Raw genomic sequence first — 18,506 nt, forward strand, 5'->3', positions numbered from 1 at the left:
ATAAATAAGTGCAGAGCATTTTATCATCAGAAAATTAGATAATGTAAATTCAGATATCAATAAATCTATTGAGAATAATCCCTTAATAAATTACTTTAAATTCCCACCAAAATGACAAAAAATTCTTTGACTTTTAAAAAATATATCCTAAAAATTATAGAAAATATTCTTAAAAGTGTACTTTAAAACACCTTTTGTAAAGTTTTGGAAACAGGTATGGCTATCTTTTTTTATTTGTGAGAGGTCCTGGCCAAAACATTACAAACATAGAAATATGCTATTTAACAGTTGCAAAGAAAACTAAACAAAATCCACACACAAACTACTAATAAGATTTATATTTTAAAATTATTGAGTTAACCCTCAAATAAATTACATTTCTCTATGTCAATATGTACCAAAAAGAAAATGTAATAGAAAATAAGACACATTTCCCAGAATGATAAAATAAATATAGTGCCTAATTTTTAATCTAATGAAAAATTCCTAAATCCTCAGTGAACCCAATTTGTAAAACTATTTGAGGATATAAAATGCTTGACTACCTGAAGAAATATGAGGTCTGTCCTGAAAAAGTCCAACCATAGTTACTACAATGAGACCGATTTGCCTGACATCGATGTAACCTGGCAGCCAAGGAGAGCAGGCTGGAATGCGCATGCATGAACAATGATGATGTTACTGTACTAGTCATTGGCGGGGGTGGGGGTAGATGTTGCTGAGTATGGGTACTGTGTGGCCATCGCATTCAAAATGCCTGAGCCAGTAGAGCAACTAATTGCATCAAATTTTGCATTAAATTTGAACATTCCTCCATGGAAACTATTTAGATATTTCAGAATGACAACCCCTGTTAATGCATCACATCTCCTGCAGAGTTTTTTGGTGAAATATCAGATGACCCAGGTGACTCAGGTCCCCCAGAGCACAGATTTGGTGCCCTGATACTCTGGCTTATCCCAAAACTAAAATCACCTTTGAAATGGAAGAGATTTCAGACTACCAATGAGATTCAGGAAAATACAATGGGGCAGCAATTGGCGATTGGGAGAACTGTGTGAGGTCCCAAGGTGCCTACTTTGAAAGAGACTGAGGGGTCACTGTATTATGTACAATGTTTCTTGAATCTTGTACCTTCTTCAATAAATATTTTTCATAGTGCATAACAGGATACTTTCTGGACAGTATTTTTAAGTCTCAAATGACTTAAAGCTATTAACTTTAAGTATGTGCAATTCTCTCCAAATTAATCCATGCGGTCAATGCCATTCAAATTAAAATTGTAGCTGGAAAAATAAATGTCCATGTAAGCTAAAGGAATTTTGAAAGAGAAGAAGAGAATACCTTACCCGACTATTACAAAGATGTACTAGTAATGAAAACAATCTAAGAAATATGTTAATAACATATTACAATTTTTCCAGTGAAAAGTAACAGAGAAACTAGAAATAGATCAGTGAATATAATGAGAATTTATGTATAGTAGATATGACATTATAAAATACCTGGAAAAAGAATATTTCATATATATGACTGCAACAAGGGTGTGTCTTTTTTGGAAAAAAGTAGCAAGGATCTAACTTCATATTTACTAAAAATCAATTAACCTCTAAATGTGAAGGCTAAACCTATAAAGTAGTAATACTAATAGAAGAAACTGTGAGAAAGTACCTCTTAAAATTAACCATAAATTTGTGAAACATACTATCAAGACATATCTTTTTATACATAATAATATGAAGGGATACCCCCAAGAAAAACACAAATTATATTCTGGAGGGTAGGCCCTTGTTGTACAGGCCTCTCCCAATAGGTGAGTGTTCTAGGAGCCCATCTGTATCAGTGTACCAGCTGGCATTGTGGGAGAGACTGCACTTGGCTTCAGTAAATTTTTTTAAGACTCTTTCAATGCATTTGCTCATTTCATCATGGGTAATTTACGAGCGCACCAGCCCACACTGTGCTGAGTGTTGAGCAGTGTTTAACCCATAACGCCATGTCACCTATGCCCAACCCTTCCTATTTACCAGATCTCACCCCAAGTGACATTTTTGTATTTCCCTGATGAAAAAATGGGAAAGGTGAAACAAAAAATGGCAGAAGCACTGAAAGGCATCAAAATTGATGAGTTCAAAACTGTTTTGAGCAGTGGGAAAAAAAGTCTTGATAGGTAAATTGCATCAAATGGAAAGTAATTGAAATGTGACTGAAGTTTAAACATGGAAGAATAAATACACAATTAAAAAAATAAATTCCACTTTTGGGGTTCCCCCCTCATATAAAATCTACAAACAACGCCATAGTCATGAACAAAAAATGCTGAGAGAATGACAATATCCAACTAAAGCTATTAATATGTGCAACATATAAAAAAATTGCTGCAAACCCACATCAAAGAAGAAAAGATTCCCAAAGGAAAACATACAAGAAGCAATCAGAAATCCGGTCAAGATGGAGGCATAGGCCGAGACACTTAGCTTCCTTGCACAACCAAAAGAAAGATAACAATGAATTTAAAAATAAAAGACAAGCAGAACTGCCAGAAAATCAAACCACATGAAAGTCCAACAACTAAGGAATTAAAGAAACATTTGTCCAGACTGGTACGAAAGGCAGAGATGGGGGCAGAGAGGAAGCATGGCGTGGTGGCAGCTGGCGGACCAGGACAGGCGGTCCCACATTCACACACGGATAAGCCAGGAGGAACAATGGGGGAGCAAGAGAGGCACAACACCCAGGATTTCAGTGCAGGAAACTAAACCCCTGGCTCTAAAAATCTGTGGTGGTTGCAGCAGCAGAAGAAACTCCCAGTCCCACAGGAGAGTCCATTGGAGAGACCCACAGGGTCCTAGAACATACACAAACCCACTCACCCAGGAATCAACACCTGAAAAGGCACAATCCCCTTGTAAGAAGCGAGGGAAGTGATGGAAAACGGGGTGAGAGCTGAGCAAGCGGCATTGTTCCCTCTCTGACCCCTCCCCCACATACAGCATCACAACACAACAAAGAGGGTTGTCACATCCTGGTGAATATCTACGGTTCCACCCCTTACAATGTAACATTGTGCCCAGACAAAGAAATATGCCCCAAATAAAAGAACAGATCAAAACTCCAGAAAAAGAATTAAGCAATGAAGAGATAGACAACCTATTTAATGCAGAGTTCAAAACACTGAAAATTGGATGCTCACAGAATTGATTGAGTTGGTCATAAAATGAAGGAAGAAATGAAAGCTGCACAAAGTGAAATAAAGGAAAATATATAGGGAACCAGGAGTGAAGGGAAGGAAACCGAGACTCAACGATTTGGAACAAAAGGAAGAAATAAATATTCAACTGGAGTAGAATGAACAAACAAGAATTCAAATAAATTAGGAAAGTCCTAGGAAGCTCTGGGACAACTTTAAATATTCCAACATTGGAATCATAGGGGCACCAGAAGAAGAGGAAGAGCAAGAAAATTGAAAATTTACTTGAACAAATAAGGAAGGAAAACTTTCCCAATCTGGTAAAGGAAATAGTCTTCTATGAAGTCCAGGAAGCCCAGAGGGTCCCAAAGAAATTAGTCCTAAGGAAGAACACACCAAGACACATCCTAATTAACTTACCCAAATTAAAGATAAGGAGAGAATCTTAAAAGCAGCAAGACAAAAAGAGGGAATTACCTACAAAAGAGTTCCCGTAAGACTATCAGCTGATTTCTCAAAAGAAACCTTATAGGCAAGAAGGGGCTGGAAAGAAGTATTTGAAGTCATGAAAGTCAAAGACCTACATCCAAGATTACTCTATCCAGCAAAGCTATTGTTTAGAATGGAAGGGCAGATAAAGTGCTTCTCAGATAAGGAAAAGTCAAAGGAGTTCATCATTATCAAGTCTTTACTATATGAAATGTTAAAAGGACCTATCTAAGAAATAGAAGATCAAAAACTATGAACAGTAAAATGACAACAAACAACTATCAACAACTGAACCTAAAAAAACATAAACCAAAAATAAGCAAAATACTAGAACAGGAACAGAATCACAGAAATGGTAATCACATGAAGGGTTATCAGTGGGGAGGGGAGTAGGGGAGAACGGTGGGGAAAGGTACAAGGAATAAGCAGTATAATAGGTAGGCATGAAATAGGCAGGGGGAGGTTAAGAATAATATATGAAATGGAGAGGCCAAAGAACTTCTATGTACAGACCATGAACATGAACTAAGAGCAGGTAAATTCTGGAGGGTGGGGGAGGTGCAGGGAGGAGGGGTATAAAAACGACTGTAATAGCATAATCAATAAAATATACTTAAAAGACAATCAAATCTCATAAATAAACACCTAAAATGACTCTAGACACCATAAACACCATAAATACCTCTAGAAGCTGGAGTGTCAAAGAAACAAATTCTCCCCTAGATCCTCCAAACAAAAGCAGTTCTGCCATCATCTTAAATTTAACCCTGTAAAACTCATTTTTGACTTTGGATATTCAGAAATTTAAGAAAATAAATGTTACTTAAAACAACTAATATTTAGCAATATTTGGCAGCAGTGGGACACAATAACTAGCAGTTGTCAAAATCACATTTCAGTTTTATCTAATAATCTTAACGGTACCTTTTAACCCAATTCAATAATTGAAAAATTTTAGGTGACCTTATTTAGTATTATTGAAAATACATTTTTCACATAAATTCCTCCAAAATTTCCTCATGACAGAACTACTTTCAACCTTATAACGGCCAGTGAAATTGCCCAACCCAGGAAATTCCAACACACTATGGCACAGAAATTAAAATATCCTTCTTTAACACCAACCCAGGCAGCATCTACCTGTTTTCCAGACTGCAACTTCTGTTTGGATATCTGTATGGATACGCGCTAAGGATGATGATAAACCCACATTTGACTCCCCCAAAAGGGTCTGAAGTAACACCTAAACTTACCTCATTTTAGAATCATATGCTTATAGAATAAAATGCAAAGAAATAAGTAATGGCTTACTTAAGAAGCATACCTTAGGCTTCTTAGCATAATAACACATATTAGATATTAAAACACTACTTACTGAGGGGAAAATACATAACTTAAAATTATCTTACAGTGAAATTAATTTAAAAGAATTCATGTTTCTGTTTCATTTCTATTGTCACATAAATCTTTTATTTCAGTTCATATGCAAGAGCATGTTGTTATAATTGCAGCTATTATGAATTTGAAAAATTATTTTTTAATCTATTATTTGGAATTTTAAAAAGGGCAATGCAGTTTTACTTGAGTTAATGTTAAGACTTTTACAATAGTCAACCTATGTACATTTCCTCCAAAAATTAAAAAATCCCTGTGTGAGTCTATCATTTTGCTTCATTATCCATTTTTAATTGTTCTAACTCTCCCTCCTATTTTGATAGAAATTAACTGTGAAGGATTATTATCCAGTACAAAAGTTGTTTCCATTATGTTTTGACACGTTTGTTTTTCACAGTGCAATCTGGGTAATTTTTTAAATTACCAAAGTTGCCAATTTACTTGGCTTAACTCTTAATACCTGTATTTAAAACCATTCAGTGCTCTCGTTAACGTGACCTACAGTTCCGAGTCTTCCTTGCCTCATTTTTACCTACAGTCCCACTGTCTCCCTTGCTGTGCACTTCAGCCTCCCGTATTTTGGACCTTTCATTTATCTTTAAACTATATTCCTTCCTAGAATGGCCTTTACCCTTGGTGAAATCAGAGTATTTAATATGTGTATGTGTGTCATTTATTCAAAATTATCATCTCAATTTTTGATTACACATTAATTAGCAGGCATATTTAAACAATGTAAATAGAAACTGGGACCATAGATATGTAATTTTTAAATTTCATATTTAGTGCCATGCCTAGTATTTAATATAGACTTAGTATATATTTTGATTAATAGTTAAATAATTGCAATATATAGCCTTCATTTTTAGCACTGTATCTCCACAATGACCAACAGAGTGAAAAACCCAAATCTTGTGTACCAGTATTTTTTGTCTATTAAATGGTAGGGAAAGATTATACCAGACATTATAACTTATGTCAGATGCTTAGTATTTTAGACAGTTTATAACATAAATGTGCAATTAGTTTAATATCACAACTCTTCAGTTTTTATTAGATTTCCTTTTTTTAAAAATGTTGATTCTCCTATATATTCTTTTTTGAAAAACACCATATTTACTTTTTTTTCAGTAAGTTACATATATGAGATCTGTCTAGAAGAAGTCCAGCTATTGTTAATATAACGAGAATGGTTTGCATGACATCAGTGTAACCTGGCAGCCATGGAGAGTGGACTGGAATGCACTTGCATGAACAATGACTGTATTAGTCATTGGGATGGTAGATGCTTTGAGTGAGCATGTGTACTTTGTGACAATCACATTCAAAATGACTAAGCGAGTAGAGCAACTAATCTGCATCAAATTTTGCTTTAAGTTTGAACATTCTTCCATGGGAACTGTTTGGATGATTCAGAAGACTGTAGCTGTGGGCATCTGGTGATTGGCAGCTTTACCATGACAACATGCCCCCTTCTGCATCACTTCTTGTGCAGAGGTTTTTACCAAAGCATCAAACAGCCAGCTGATTCAGCCCCTTTACAGTCCAGATTTGGCTCCCTGGGACTCCTGGCTTTTCCTAAAACTAAAATTACCTTAAAAAGGAAAAGATTTCAGACTACTGATGAGATTCAGGAAAATACGATGGGGTAGCTGATGGTGATTAGAAGAACTGTGTGAGGGCCCAAGGTACCTCCTCTGAAGGGGACTGAGGTGTCATTGTCCTGTGTACAGTGTTTCTTGTATTTTGTATCTTCTTCAATAAATGTCTTTGTTTCATATTACATGGCTGGATACCTTCTGGACTGACCTTGTATTAAATTGTAAACAATGCCTTAAAGTTGTGATAAACGTATTTAAATGCAATATCCACAAAGTATTTTCTTATTGAATCTCTTGACCTTAAATAAATAGATAACTATACATTTCTCTACAAAATGAGTTTATGTGGGAACAACAAAAATTGCACTTTGTAACATGAGGTTTAATGGCAAATCAAGTGAAGTGCATATACACAAAGGAGAGGAATGGAGGAATGTTCTTTTATGGACTTTGAAGTTGATGTTGTTAACAAAACATCCATGGGAGGAAGAAAGTTTGATGTAGAGTGACCTTTCATTGGGTGAGCTATGGCATTCTCCCGTTGCTTGAGCCGTTACTGTGTCCCTCTGAGACAGTGACATAGCATCACTTCCAGTCAGAGATTCAAGATATGTCTCTCCTGGCTGCGATCTGCACTGTGTTGTGTGGCACAGGATTGAGAGCTCTCCTTTCTTGCTTCCTAAATCCATTTTAAATAATGTTTCTGGTTACTAATTGTCACAAATAATATGTATGTGATGTTGTGCACTTCCAAGTCTTATGTTCTGGAACAATAGGTCAATACTTCCATACTTTAAGTGAAAAGGCATACATGTTTATTAATATATGAATCAGTTTAAAGAAATTGAAATAATATGAAAAACATAAAAAGTAAAACCACTTGAAATTTCATCCATTGATTAATCATTGCCATCATCTTTATCTCTTTTTTCAAAGACATCTTTATACACATGCATATAATTTTATAAAAGAGGTAAGACTACTCATTCAATTTAATCACTTTTAACAAAATATTTGTATTTATGATATATCACTTCACACCAGTCAGAATGGCCATCATAAAGATATCAACAAGCAACAAGTGCTGGCAAAGTTGTAGAGAAAAGTGAACCTTAGTACACTGTTGGTGGGAATGCAGACTGGTGCAGCCACTGTGGAAAACAATTTGGAATTTCCTCAGAAAACTAAAAATACAACTGCCTTTTGAGCCAGCAATTCCACCACTGGGATTATGCTCTAAGAATTCTGAAACAAAATTCAAAAGAACCTGTACACCCTAATGTTCATAGAAGTGCAATTTACAGTAGCCAAGTGCTGGAAGCAACCTAAGTGCCCATCAGTAAATGAGTGGATCAAATAACTACAGTACATTTACACAATAGAATACCATGCAGCAGAAAGAAAGAAGGAACTCCTACCTTTCCTGACAGCATGGATGGAACTGGAGAGCATTATGCTAAGTGAAAAAAGCCAGGGGGCAAAAGACAAATGCCATATGATCTCACCTATAAGTGGAACCTAATCAACAAAACAAACAAGCAGGAAAAATAGAACCAGTAACATTGAAAGAAAAAAACCCCCAACAGCAATGAGAGAGGAAGAGGGCGGGGGTAACAGGGAAAAGAAGGGGAAGGATCAAGTCAAGGAACACATGTACAGGACCGATGGACAAAGCCAAAGTGGGGAAGGATTGAGGGTGGGGCAGGGGAAAGTGGTGGCAGGAAAATGGAGACAAATGTATTTGAACAATAAAGCAAATAAAATGGGAAAAATATATTTAGGAATTATAATCAAAACAGCAATACATAGATTTTAGAAAAAATCAAAACCAAAACAAATCTCTTAGTTTATTTCTTTTTATTTCTTTGTAACACCCAGAGGTTCTGCCTTCAATTATTTTAGTTATTTTCTATTCTTCTTTTTTTCACTGCAGTTATATCATATTTTGATTTGTTATACTTTATTGATATTAGTAGTAAATATTTCAGGTATTCTTAACTTGGTATCCAAAGGTGTCCATGAATTGAATTCAGTAAATCTGTGAAATTGGATAAGTAAAATGCTTACACTTTCATTTCTATTAATTTCTATCTGAAATGCAACATTTCCTTAAAATGTGAATGTACACAAAGAAGCCAATATTATTTGTGATTTTATCATAAGTACTTTTAAAATCACATTTAGTTGTTATCAAGATTTCAAAATACCTACAATGTTTACTATTAGTTATTAGGTCTATGCTATCTTTTATTTATTGAATGAATAAAGAAGTACATATAACAGTAATATATTTTAAATTAATTAACCACATTTAAATATACCTGGTTTCCTTTGCAACATTATCCAGCTCACTGTCATAATTTGGAAACATTAATCTGAGAAAAATTTCACCAAATGTCCAAAAACATTCATGAAACACAAATGTTAAAACACCTGCATGCATCATTACTACATAAAATTATACAAATGTTCACTGCTAAATGAATTAATAGAATGTGTTTATATTTATTTTCATTGCCCTCATTATCCAAAAGTAATAATTTCACTAAAGTGCTAAATTTCAAGCCTTGTGGGGATTATACTTAGTCAAATTGCTTTCTTCTTTTAAGTCTCTGCTACTATGGAACAGGAGCTTTCACTGTAAAATCCAATAGAACAACCATGACTGTGTTGTTACCACTTATTCTGTTTGTTCCTTTTATTCAACTCTTTTTTCCCCTTTAAGGATACATACCATACACACAGGTACACATGATCACATATGATTCAATTACCTTTATTTTAGTTGTATTTTGGGAGGGATAAGAGATTAATGCTTTCTGTCAACCATCTCTGTGTAATTGTAATTCATTAGTACTCAGCTGTATGCTGTAGGCATTTTGCCTTGTAATGATGAGCAACATTAACATTTTAATGTCTATTTAAAATTTCATAATGGATGTACCATCATTAACTTAAGCAATCTCTATGGTGCACATTTATGCAGCTTCCAAATAATGCTATTGTGTAAATGATGTGATGAACAAATACACTTCCACATATTTCTTTTTAGAGTCTGATTATATCATTGAAATAAATTTCTATAAATGCATATGTAATGAGGACAAATACACATTTTCTATCTGCACTTGTATTAACTCTTCTTACTGATCATGACCTTGAAAAAAGTGTTATCTCCACATATACAGGAACTATTCTTATAGCATTTTCTTATTGGGTTGTTAGAGTTGATTGTTTGAGATAAAATACATGCATTTTCACCTACAGAGTAAGGATTTATTAAACCTGGTTATTACTATTATTGTTATAATAATCGGTTATAATAATAAAACAATAAAGCTATGATAATTTGATAGTGAAAATACTATATTTCCCACATCTAATTGGCAATGAGATTTATCCATGCTTCTTTATCTTACTATTTGTAGCTTTACAGTTTTTTTCTAAGTTGTTTTTTATCAATCTTGTTCATTTTTCTATTTTTTATATTCTGTTTCTTATGAATCTGTGAATGCTTTAATCTTTTCAAGCTTAAATTGAGGTAGGTCTTTCAAAGTTTTGACTTTTTATCTTTTGGCTTAGGACATTAAATTGTTAAAAAAATTACAGTTACTTTTTTTCTTTATGATTTTAATGTCAATTTATAATAGATTTATCTAGTTCAGAATTGAGAAGAATCTCTTTTCTTTGGTAATTTAAGTCTTTTTTCATTTTTTTTTATTGTTCAAATACATTTGTCTGCATTTTGCTGCCACCACTTTCCCCTGCCCCAGCCTCAATCCTTCCCCACTTTGGCTTTGTCCATCGGTCCTTTACATGTGTTCCTTGACTTGATCCTTCCCCTTCTTTTCCCTGTTACCCCTGCCCTCTTCCTCTCTCATTACTCGGGGTTTTTTTCTTTCAATGTTACTGGTTCTATTTTTCTTGCTTGTTTGTTTTGTTGATTAGGTTCCACTTATAGGTGAGATCATATGGCATTTGTCTTTTGCCCCCTGGCTTTTTTCACTTAGCATAATGCTCTCCAGTTCCATCCATGTTGTCAGGAAAGGTAGGAGTTCCTTCTTTCTTTCTGCTGCATGGTATTCTATTGTGTAAATGTACTGTAGTTATTTGATCCACTCATTTACTGATGGGCACTTAGGTTGCTTCCACCACTTGGCTACTGTAAATTGTCCTTCTATGAACAGTGGGATGCATAGGTTCTTTGAATTGGGTGTTTCAGAATTCTTAGGGAATAATCCCAGCAGTGGAACTGCTTTCTCAAAATGCAGTTCTATTTTTAGTTTTCTGAGGACATTCCAAACTGTTTTCCACAGTGGCTGCACCAGTCTGCATTCCCACCAACAGTGTACTAGAGACCCCTTTTCCCAACACCCTTGCTAGCATTTGTTATTTGTTGATTTCTTTATGATGGTTATTCTGACTGGTATGCAATGGCATCTCATTGTTGTGTTACTTTGCATCTCTCTGATGGCTAGTGATGCTGAGCATCCTTTCATATGTCTCTGGGCCCTGTGAAGGTCCTCCTTGGAGAAGTGCCTGTTCAAGTCCTTTGCCCATTTTTTAATTGGATTGTTTGTCTTCCTTGAATGGAGTCATGTGAGTTCTTTATATATTTTCGAGATCAAACTCATGTTTGAGGTATCATTGACAAATATATCCTCCCATACAGTTGGTTCCCTTTTCATTTTGCTGATGTTTTCTTTAGCTGTGTAGAAGCTTCTTATATCGATGAAGTCCAATTTGTCTATTCTTTCCTTTATGTCCCTTGCTCTAGGGGACATATCGATAAAAATATTGCTGTGTGGAATATCTGAGAGATTCCTGCCTATGTTCTCCTCTAGGACTTTTATGACATTGTGGCTGATATGTATTTTTACCCATCTCGAGTTTATTTTTGTGTATGGTGTAAGTTGGTGGTCAAATTTCATTTTTTTTGCATGTAGCTGTGCAGATCTCCCAGTAACATTTGTTGAAGAGGCTATTTTAACTCTATTTTATGTTTCTGTCCCATTTGTCAAATATTAATTCACCATAGAGGGATGGATTTATTTCTGGGCTCTCTATTCTGTTCCATTGATCTTTGTGTCTGTTCTTATGCCAGGACCAGACTGTTTTGATTACAGTGGACTTGTAATATAGTTTTATTTCAGATATTGCGATCCCTCCTACTTTCTTCTTCTTTCTCAAAATTGCTGCAGCTATTCAGGGTCATGTATGGTTCCATATAAATTGTTTAAATGTTTGTTCTATATCTGTGAATTACATCATTTGTATTTTAATAAGGATTGTGTTGAATCTATAAATTGCTTTGGGTAGTATGGACATTTCGATTATGTTAATTCTTCCAATCCATGAACATGGTATATTCTCCCATTTATTTGTGTCTTCTTTAATTTCTCTCTTCAGTGTTCTGTAGTTTTTTGAGTACAGGTCTTTTATCTCCTTGGTTAGGTTTATTCCTAGGTACTTTATTTTTCTTGTTGCTATAGCAAATGGGATTTTTCCCCCGATTTCTAATTCTGATATTTCATTGTTGCTATACAAAATTGCCTTTGATTTCTGAATATTGACTTTGTATCCCACTGTTTTGCCAAATTCACTTATTAGGCCAAGTAGTTTTTTGGTGGAGTCTATAGTATTTTTTATGTACACTATCATGTCATCTGCAGTGACAGTTTTACTTCCTTCTTTCTAGTTTGGGTGCCTTTTATTTCTTTTTCTTGTCTAATCTCTCTGGCTAGGACTTCCAATACTATGTTGAATAGAAGTGGTGAAATCATACAACCTTGTCTTGTTCTTGATCTTAGTGCGAAAGCGTTTAGTTTTTGCCCATTGAGTATAATATTGCCTGTAGGTTTTTCATATATGGCCTTTATTGTGTTGAGGTATGCCCCCTTTACTCCCACTTTATTGAAGTCTCATAAACTCTTTTTGTGATGCTAGCATCATCCTAATCCAAAAACCAAATAAAGGCACAACAAAGAAAGCAAGCCACAGGCCAATATTGCTGATGAACATAGATGCTAAAATCCTCAACAAAATATTGGCAAACCGCATCCAGCAATACATTAAAAAGATCATCCACCATGATTAAGTGGGATTCATCCTAGGGATGCAAAGATGGTTCAATATTCACAAATCAATAAATGTAATACATCACATAAACATAAGGAAAGACAAAATCATATGACCATATGAATAGATGCAGAAAAAACATTAGATAAGGTACAGCATCTATATATGATGAAAAGGGTCTACTACTGTTTTGTTTTAGTAATGTTAGTGTTTTAAATTATACTTTTAAGTCATTGTTTAAATTGGTATTTCTTTTATTAGAAAGCATAACTGAAGGTAAAAATTTATTGTACTTCTTATGTCAGGTAAGAAGGAAAGTTATTGAAATACTAGTTGTTGAGTAGTTCAACCTTTTTTTCCACTAACTAGAAATAATATATTAATTATATAATATAGTATATTTACTATATTGTGCTCTGGCTTCATATCTGTACTCTTTTCTGTTACATTGACTGAAATGCGAAATACAAAAAAAGACTTGCCTATTCAACTTTCATCACTGTCTTTTGACATTATTAACTTTATCCCAAATATATCCACAAGAAAAGTCATTGTGAGAAATAATCAGGAGAAGATGAATCATAATAGCCCTATATTAGTAATTATAATCTCATGGTTTTCCCAGTGTATAGACAAGATTTAAGCATGCCATTCATTTCTGGTAAATAACATGCTGAAAGAAGACTTTGTTTTTTTCTGATATAAGAAACTGTTGCGAGAAGAAAGTTTTCTTTCTACCACACTTTCTCTTATTCATGGTTGGTCATTGTGTAATGATTTGATATTCATTATCAAGTGACAGGAATAAAATGATAAGGAAAGGTCAGTATAATTATACACAGATTCTAATCTTCTGAAAAACTCTAAAACTGCTGCTTTTTGAGTATCTTAGTAAATAGTAGAGACCATTAACATTGAAACCACTGTTCATCAGGCATGCTATTTCCTGCTACCAAAATAATCCAGCTGTTTCCGTTCTATACTGTATTCACAGTTTTAATTATTAAGAAATACCTCAATATGATTCAATGTCAGATATGAATAATTTTCTACCTCTTAATATTTTGATGTTCTCACTTCTAATAAGTACTTTATAAATATATCTCTAGACTACTTAATGTCATAACAAGATTAAAAAGTTTAAATAGTAAATAGTATATTAGAAACATGAGTAGAAATAGAGCAAATGTATTTATTGATTTATAAAGAAGGAATATTATTAGAACATTCATATTTGCTGACATGAATAAAATATGATTCTCAATAATTTAAAATTGGCTCTTATGTAAATTAGTAAACTTATATAACTTCTTCATATAAGCTGGGTAAACATATTAAAGTATTTCTTTTGTTTCTTTTTTTTCTTTTTTATTTACTTTTTAAATACATTTGTCTCTGCCTCCCCCCCACCTCTTTCCCTTACACCCTCCCACCTTCCCTCCCTCAGCTCTTCCCCTTTGGTTTTGTCCATGAGTCCTTGCTATATGTTCCTTGACTTTCCCCTTCCCTTCCCTTCCCCTGCCCCCCCCCCCCCCTCCTTTCAAGTCTCTGCTGATTTCTTTTCCTTTCAGTGTTGCTGGTCATATTTTCCTTGCATCTTTGCATTGTTGGTTAGGTTCCGCTTATAGGTGAGATCATATGGTATTTGTCTTTCGCCCCCTGGCTTATTTCGCTTAGCATGATGCTCTCCAGTTCCATCCATGCTGTTGCAAAGTTTAGTACTTCTTTTTTTCTTTCTGCTGTGTAGTACTCCATTGTGTATATGTACCATAATTTTTTGATCCAATCATCTACTACTGGGCATTTAGGTTGCTTCCAACACTTGGCTATTGTAAATTGTGCTGCTATGAACATTGGGGTGCATAGGTTCTTTTGTATTGGCGTTTTGGTGTTCTCAGGGTATAGTCCCAGCAGGGGAATCGCTGGATCAAAAGGCAGTTCCATTTTCAGCTTTCTGAGGAAATTCCACACTGCTTTCCATAGTGGCTGCACCAGTCTGCATTCCCACCAACAGTGTACTAGGGTTCCCTTTTCTCCACAACCTCTCCAGCACCTGTTGTTTGTGGATCTGTTTCTGATGGCCATTCTGACCGGCGTGAGGTGGTACCTCATGGTGGTTTTGATCTGCATTTCTCTGATGGCTAGTGATGCTGAGCATCCTTTCAAATGCCTCTGGGCCCTCTGTATCTCCTCCTTAGAAAAGCATCTGCCCAGGTCCTTTGCCCATTTTTTGATTGGATCGTTTGTCTTCTTGGAGTAGAGTCGAGTGAGTTCTTTATATATCTTGGAGATCAAACCTCTATCTGATGTATCATTAGCAAATATATTTTCCCAAACGGTTGGCTCCCTTTTCATTTTGCTGATGTTTTCTTTCGCGGTGCAGAAGCTTCTTATTTTGATGAGGTCCCACTTGTTTATTCTTTCCTTTATGTCCCTTGCTTTAGGAGACATATCAGCGAAAAAATTGCTGCGTGGCATATCTGAGAGTTTCCTGCCAATGTTCTCCTCGAGGACTTTGATGGTGTTGCGACTTATATTTAAGTCTTTTATCCATCTTGAGTTTATTTTTGTGTATGGTGTCAGCTGATGATCCAATTTCAATTTTTTGCATGTAGCCGTCCAGCTCTCCCAACACCATTTGTTGAAGAGGCTGTTATTGCTCCATTTTATGCTTCTGCCCCCTTTGTCGAATATTAGTTGCCCATAGAGACCTGGGCTTATTTCTGGGCTTTCTATTCTGTTCCACTGGTCTACGGGTCTGTTCTTGTGCCAGTACCAGATTGTTTTGAGTATGGTGGCTTTGTAGTAGAGTTTGATGTCCGGTATTGTGATCCCTCCTACTTTGTGTTTCTTTCTCAAAATTGCTGCTGCTATTCGGGGTCGTTTATGGTTCCATATAAATTTTTGAAATGTCTGTTCTATTTCTGTGAAATACGTCATTGGTATCTTAATAGGGATTGCGTTGAATCTATAAATTGCTTTGGGTAGTATGGACATTTTGAGGATATTAATTCTTCCAATCCACGAGCACGGTATATGCTTCCATTTATTTGTGTCTTCCTTAATTTCTTTTTTCAATGTTGTATAGTTTTCTGCATACAGATCTTTTGTGTCTTTGGTTAAATTTATCCCTAGGTACTAAATCTTTTTTTGTGCTATATCGAATGGTATATTTTTTCTGATTTCTTCTTCTTCTATTGCATTGCTGGTGTACGAAAATGCCTTTGATTTCTGAATGTTGACTTTGTATCCTGCTGTTTTGCCAAATTCACTTATTAGGTTGAGGAGTTTTTTGGTAGAGTCTACAGGGTTCTCTATGTACACTATCATGTCATCTGCAAACAATGATAGTTTTACTTCCTCCTTTCCTATTTGGATGCCTTTTATCCCTTTCTCTTGTCTGACCGCTGTGGCTAGGACTTCCAATACGATGTTGAAAAGAAGCGGTGAGAGCGGACATCCTTGTCGTGTTCCCAATCTTACTGGGAAAGCTTTCAGTTTTTGCCCGTTGAGTATGATATTAGCTGTAGGTTTTTCATATATGGCCTTTATTACATTGAGGAATGCCCCATTTATTCCCATTTGCTGAGTGTTTTGATCATAAATGGGTGCTGTACCTTGTCAAATGCTTTTTCTGCATCTATCGAGATGATCATGTGGTTTTTGTCTTGTCTTTTATTGATGTGATGTATCACGTTTACTGATTTGCGTATATTGAACCATCCCTGCATCCCTGGGATGAACCCAACTTGATCGTGATGGATAATCTTTTGAATGTATTGCTGGATGCGGTTTGCCAATATTTTGTTGAGGATTTTAGCATCTATGTTCATCAGCGAAATTGGCCTGTAGTTTTCTTTCTTTGTAGGGTCTTTATCTGGTTTTGGGATCAGGGTGATGCTGGCCTCATAGAAGGAGTCTGGGAGTCTTCCCTCCTCTTGGATTTTTTGGAATAGTCTGAGAAGGACAGGGGTTAGCTCTTCCTTAAATGTTTTGTAAAATTCTCCTGTGAAACCGTCCGGCCCTGGGCTTTTGTGTGCTGGGAGTTTCTTGATTACTGCTTCCATTTCCCCAGCTGTTATCGGTCTGTTCAAGCTTTCTGTTTCTTCCTCCTTCAGTGTTGGAAGATTATACTTTTCTAAAAATTTGTCCATTTCATCAAGATTTTCAAATTTCTTGGCATATAATTGTTCATAATAGTTTCTGACGATCCTTTGTATTTCTGTGGTATCAGTTGTTATTTCTCCTCTTTCATTTCTGATATTATTAATTTGGGTCCTCTCCCTTTTTGTCTTGATGAGTCTGCTTAATGGCTTGTCAATTTTATTATCTTTTCAAAGAACCAGCTTGTGGATTGGTTGATCCTCTGAATTGTTCTTTTTGTCTCTATGTCATTCAGTTCTGCTCTAATCTTGACTATTTCCTTCCTTCTACTTGCTCTGGGATTTATTTGTTGTTGTTTCTCCAGTTCTTGAAGTTGTAGTGTTAGGCTTTTTATTTGAAATGTTTCTATCTTTTTTAGGCAAGCGTGTATTGCTATGAACTTCCCTCTCAGGACCACCTTTGCTGTGTCCCATAGGTTTTGGACAGTTGTCTGTTCATTTTCATTTGTTTCCAGAAATTTTTTGATTTCTTCTCTTACCTCATTATTGACCCATTCATTGTTTAATAGTGTACTGTTCAGTCTCCATGAGTTTGCAAGTTTTTGAAGTTTCTCTTTGAGGTTGATTTCGAGTTTCAAGGCCTTGTGGTCTGAGAAAAAGTTTGGTATTATTTCAATTTTCCTGAATTTGCTGAGGCTTGCTTTGTGTCCTATCATGTGGTCTATCTTTGAAAAACTGCCATGAGCATTTGAAAAGAATGTGTATTTTTCTTCTTTGGGATGTAAAGTTCTATATATGTCAGTTAAGTCTCTTTGATTCAGTGTTTCATTCAGCGCCACGATATGTTTATTAATGTTTTGTTTGGAAGATCTGTCCATTTTGGACAGTGGGGTGTTGAAATCCCCTACTATCAGTGTGTTGCTGTCTATATCTTTTTTGAAGTCATCCAACAATTTCCTTATAAACTTGGGGGCTCCTATATTGGGAGCATATAAGTTTACAATGTTGATGTCTTCTTGATAGATTCTTCCTTTAAGTATGATAAAGTGCCCCTCTGGGTCTCTCTTTATGGCCTTTGCTTTGAAATCTACTTTGTCTGATACAAGTATGGCAACGCCAGCCTTTTTCTCATGTCCATTTGCTTGGAATATTGTTTTCCATCCCTTTACTTTCAATCTGTGTAGGTCTCTTGCTCTGAGGTGGGTCTCTTGGAGGCAGCGTATGTATGGGTCATGTTTTCTTATCCATTCAGCTACCCTGTGTCTTTTTATTGGGGCATTTAGTCCATTCACATTGAGAGATATTACTGATAGAAACTTACTCATCTTTTCTCTTTGTACTTGTGTTCCTCTCTGTCTCATTCTTTTCCTTCATTTGCTTAAACCAGTCCCCTTAGCAGATCTTGGAGTGCTGGTTTGGTAGAGATGTATTCTTTTAGCTTTCTTTTGTCTGGAAAACTCCGTATTTCTCCTTCTATTTTAATGGAGAGCCTAGCTGGGTAGAGCAGCCTTGGCTGTAGGCCCTTGCTTTTCATGGCTTGGAATATTTGTTGCCATTCTCTTCTGGCTTGTAGTGTTTCTGTTGAGAAGTCAGCTCCTAGGCGTATCGGGGCCCCCTTGTATGTTATTTTCTCCTTCTCCCTTGCTGCCT

This window comes from Pteronotus mesoamericanus, unplaced genomic scaffold, assembly GCF_021234165.1.
Source record: "Pteronotus mesoamericanus isolate MK-2021 breed Mesoamerican mustached bat unplaced genomic scaffold, CSHL_Meso_final contig_68, whole genome shotgun sequence".
Classification (NCBI taxonomy): Eukaryota; Metazoa; Chordata; class Mammalia; order Chiroptera; family Mormoopidae; genus Pteronotus; species Pteronotus mesoamericanus.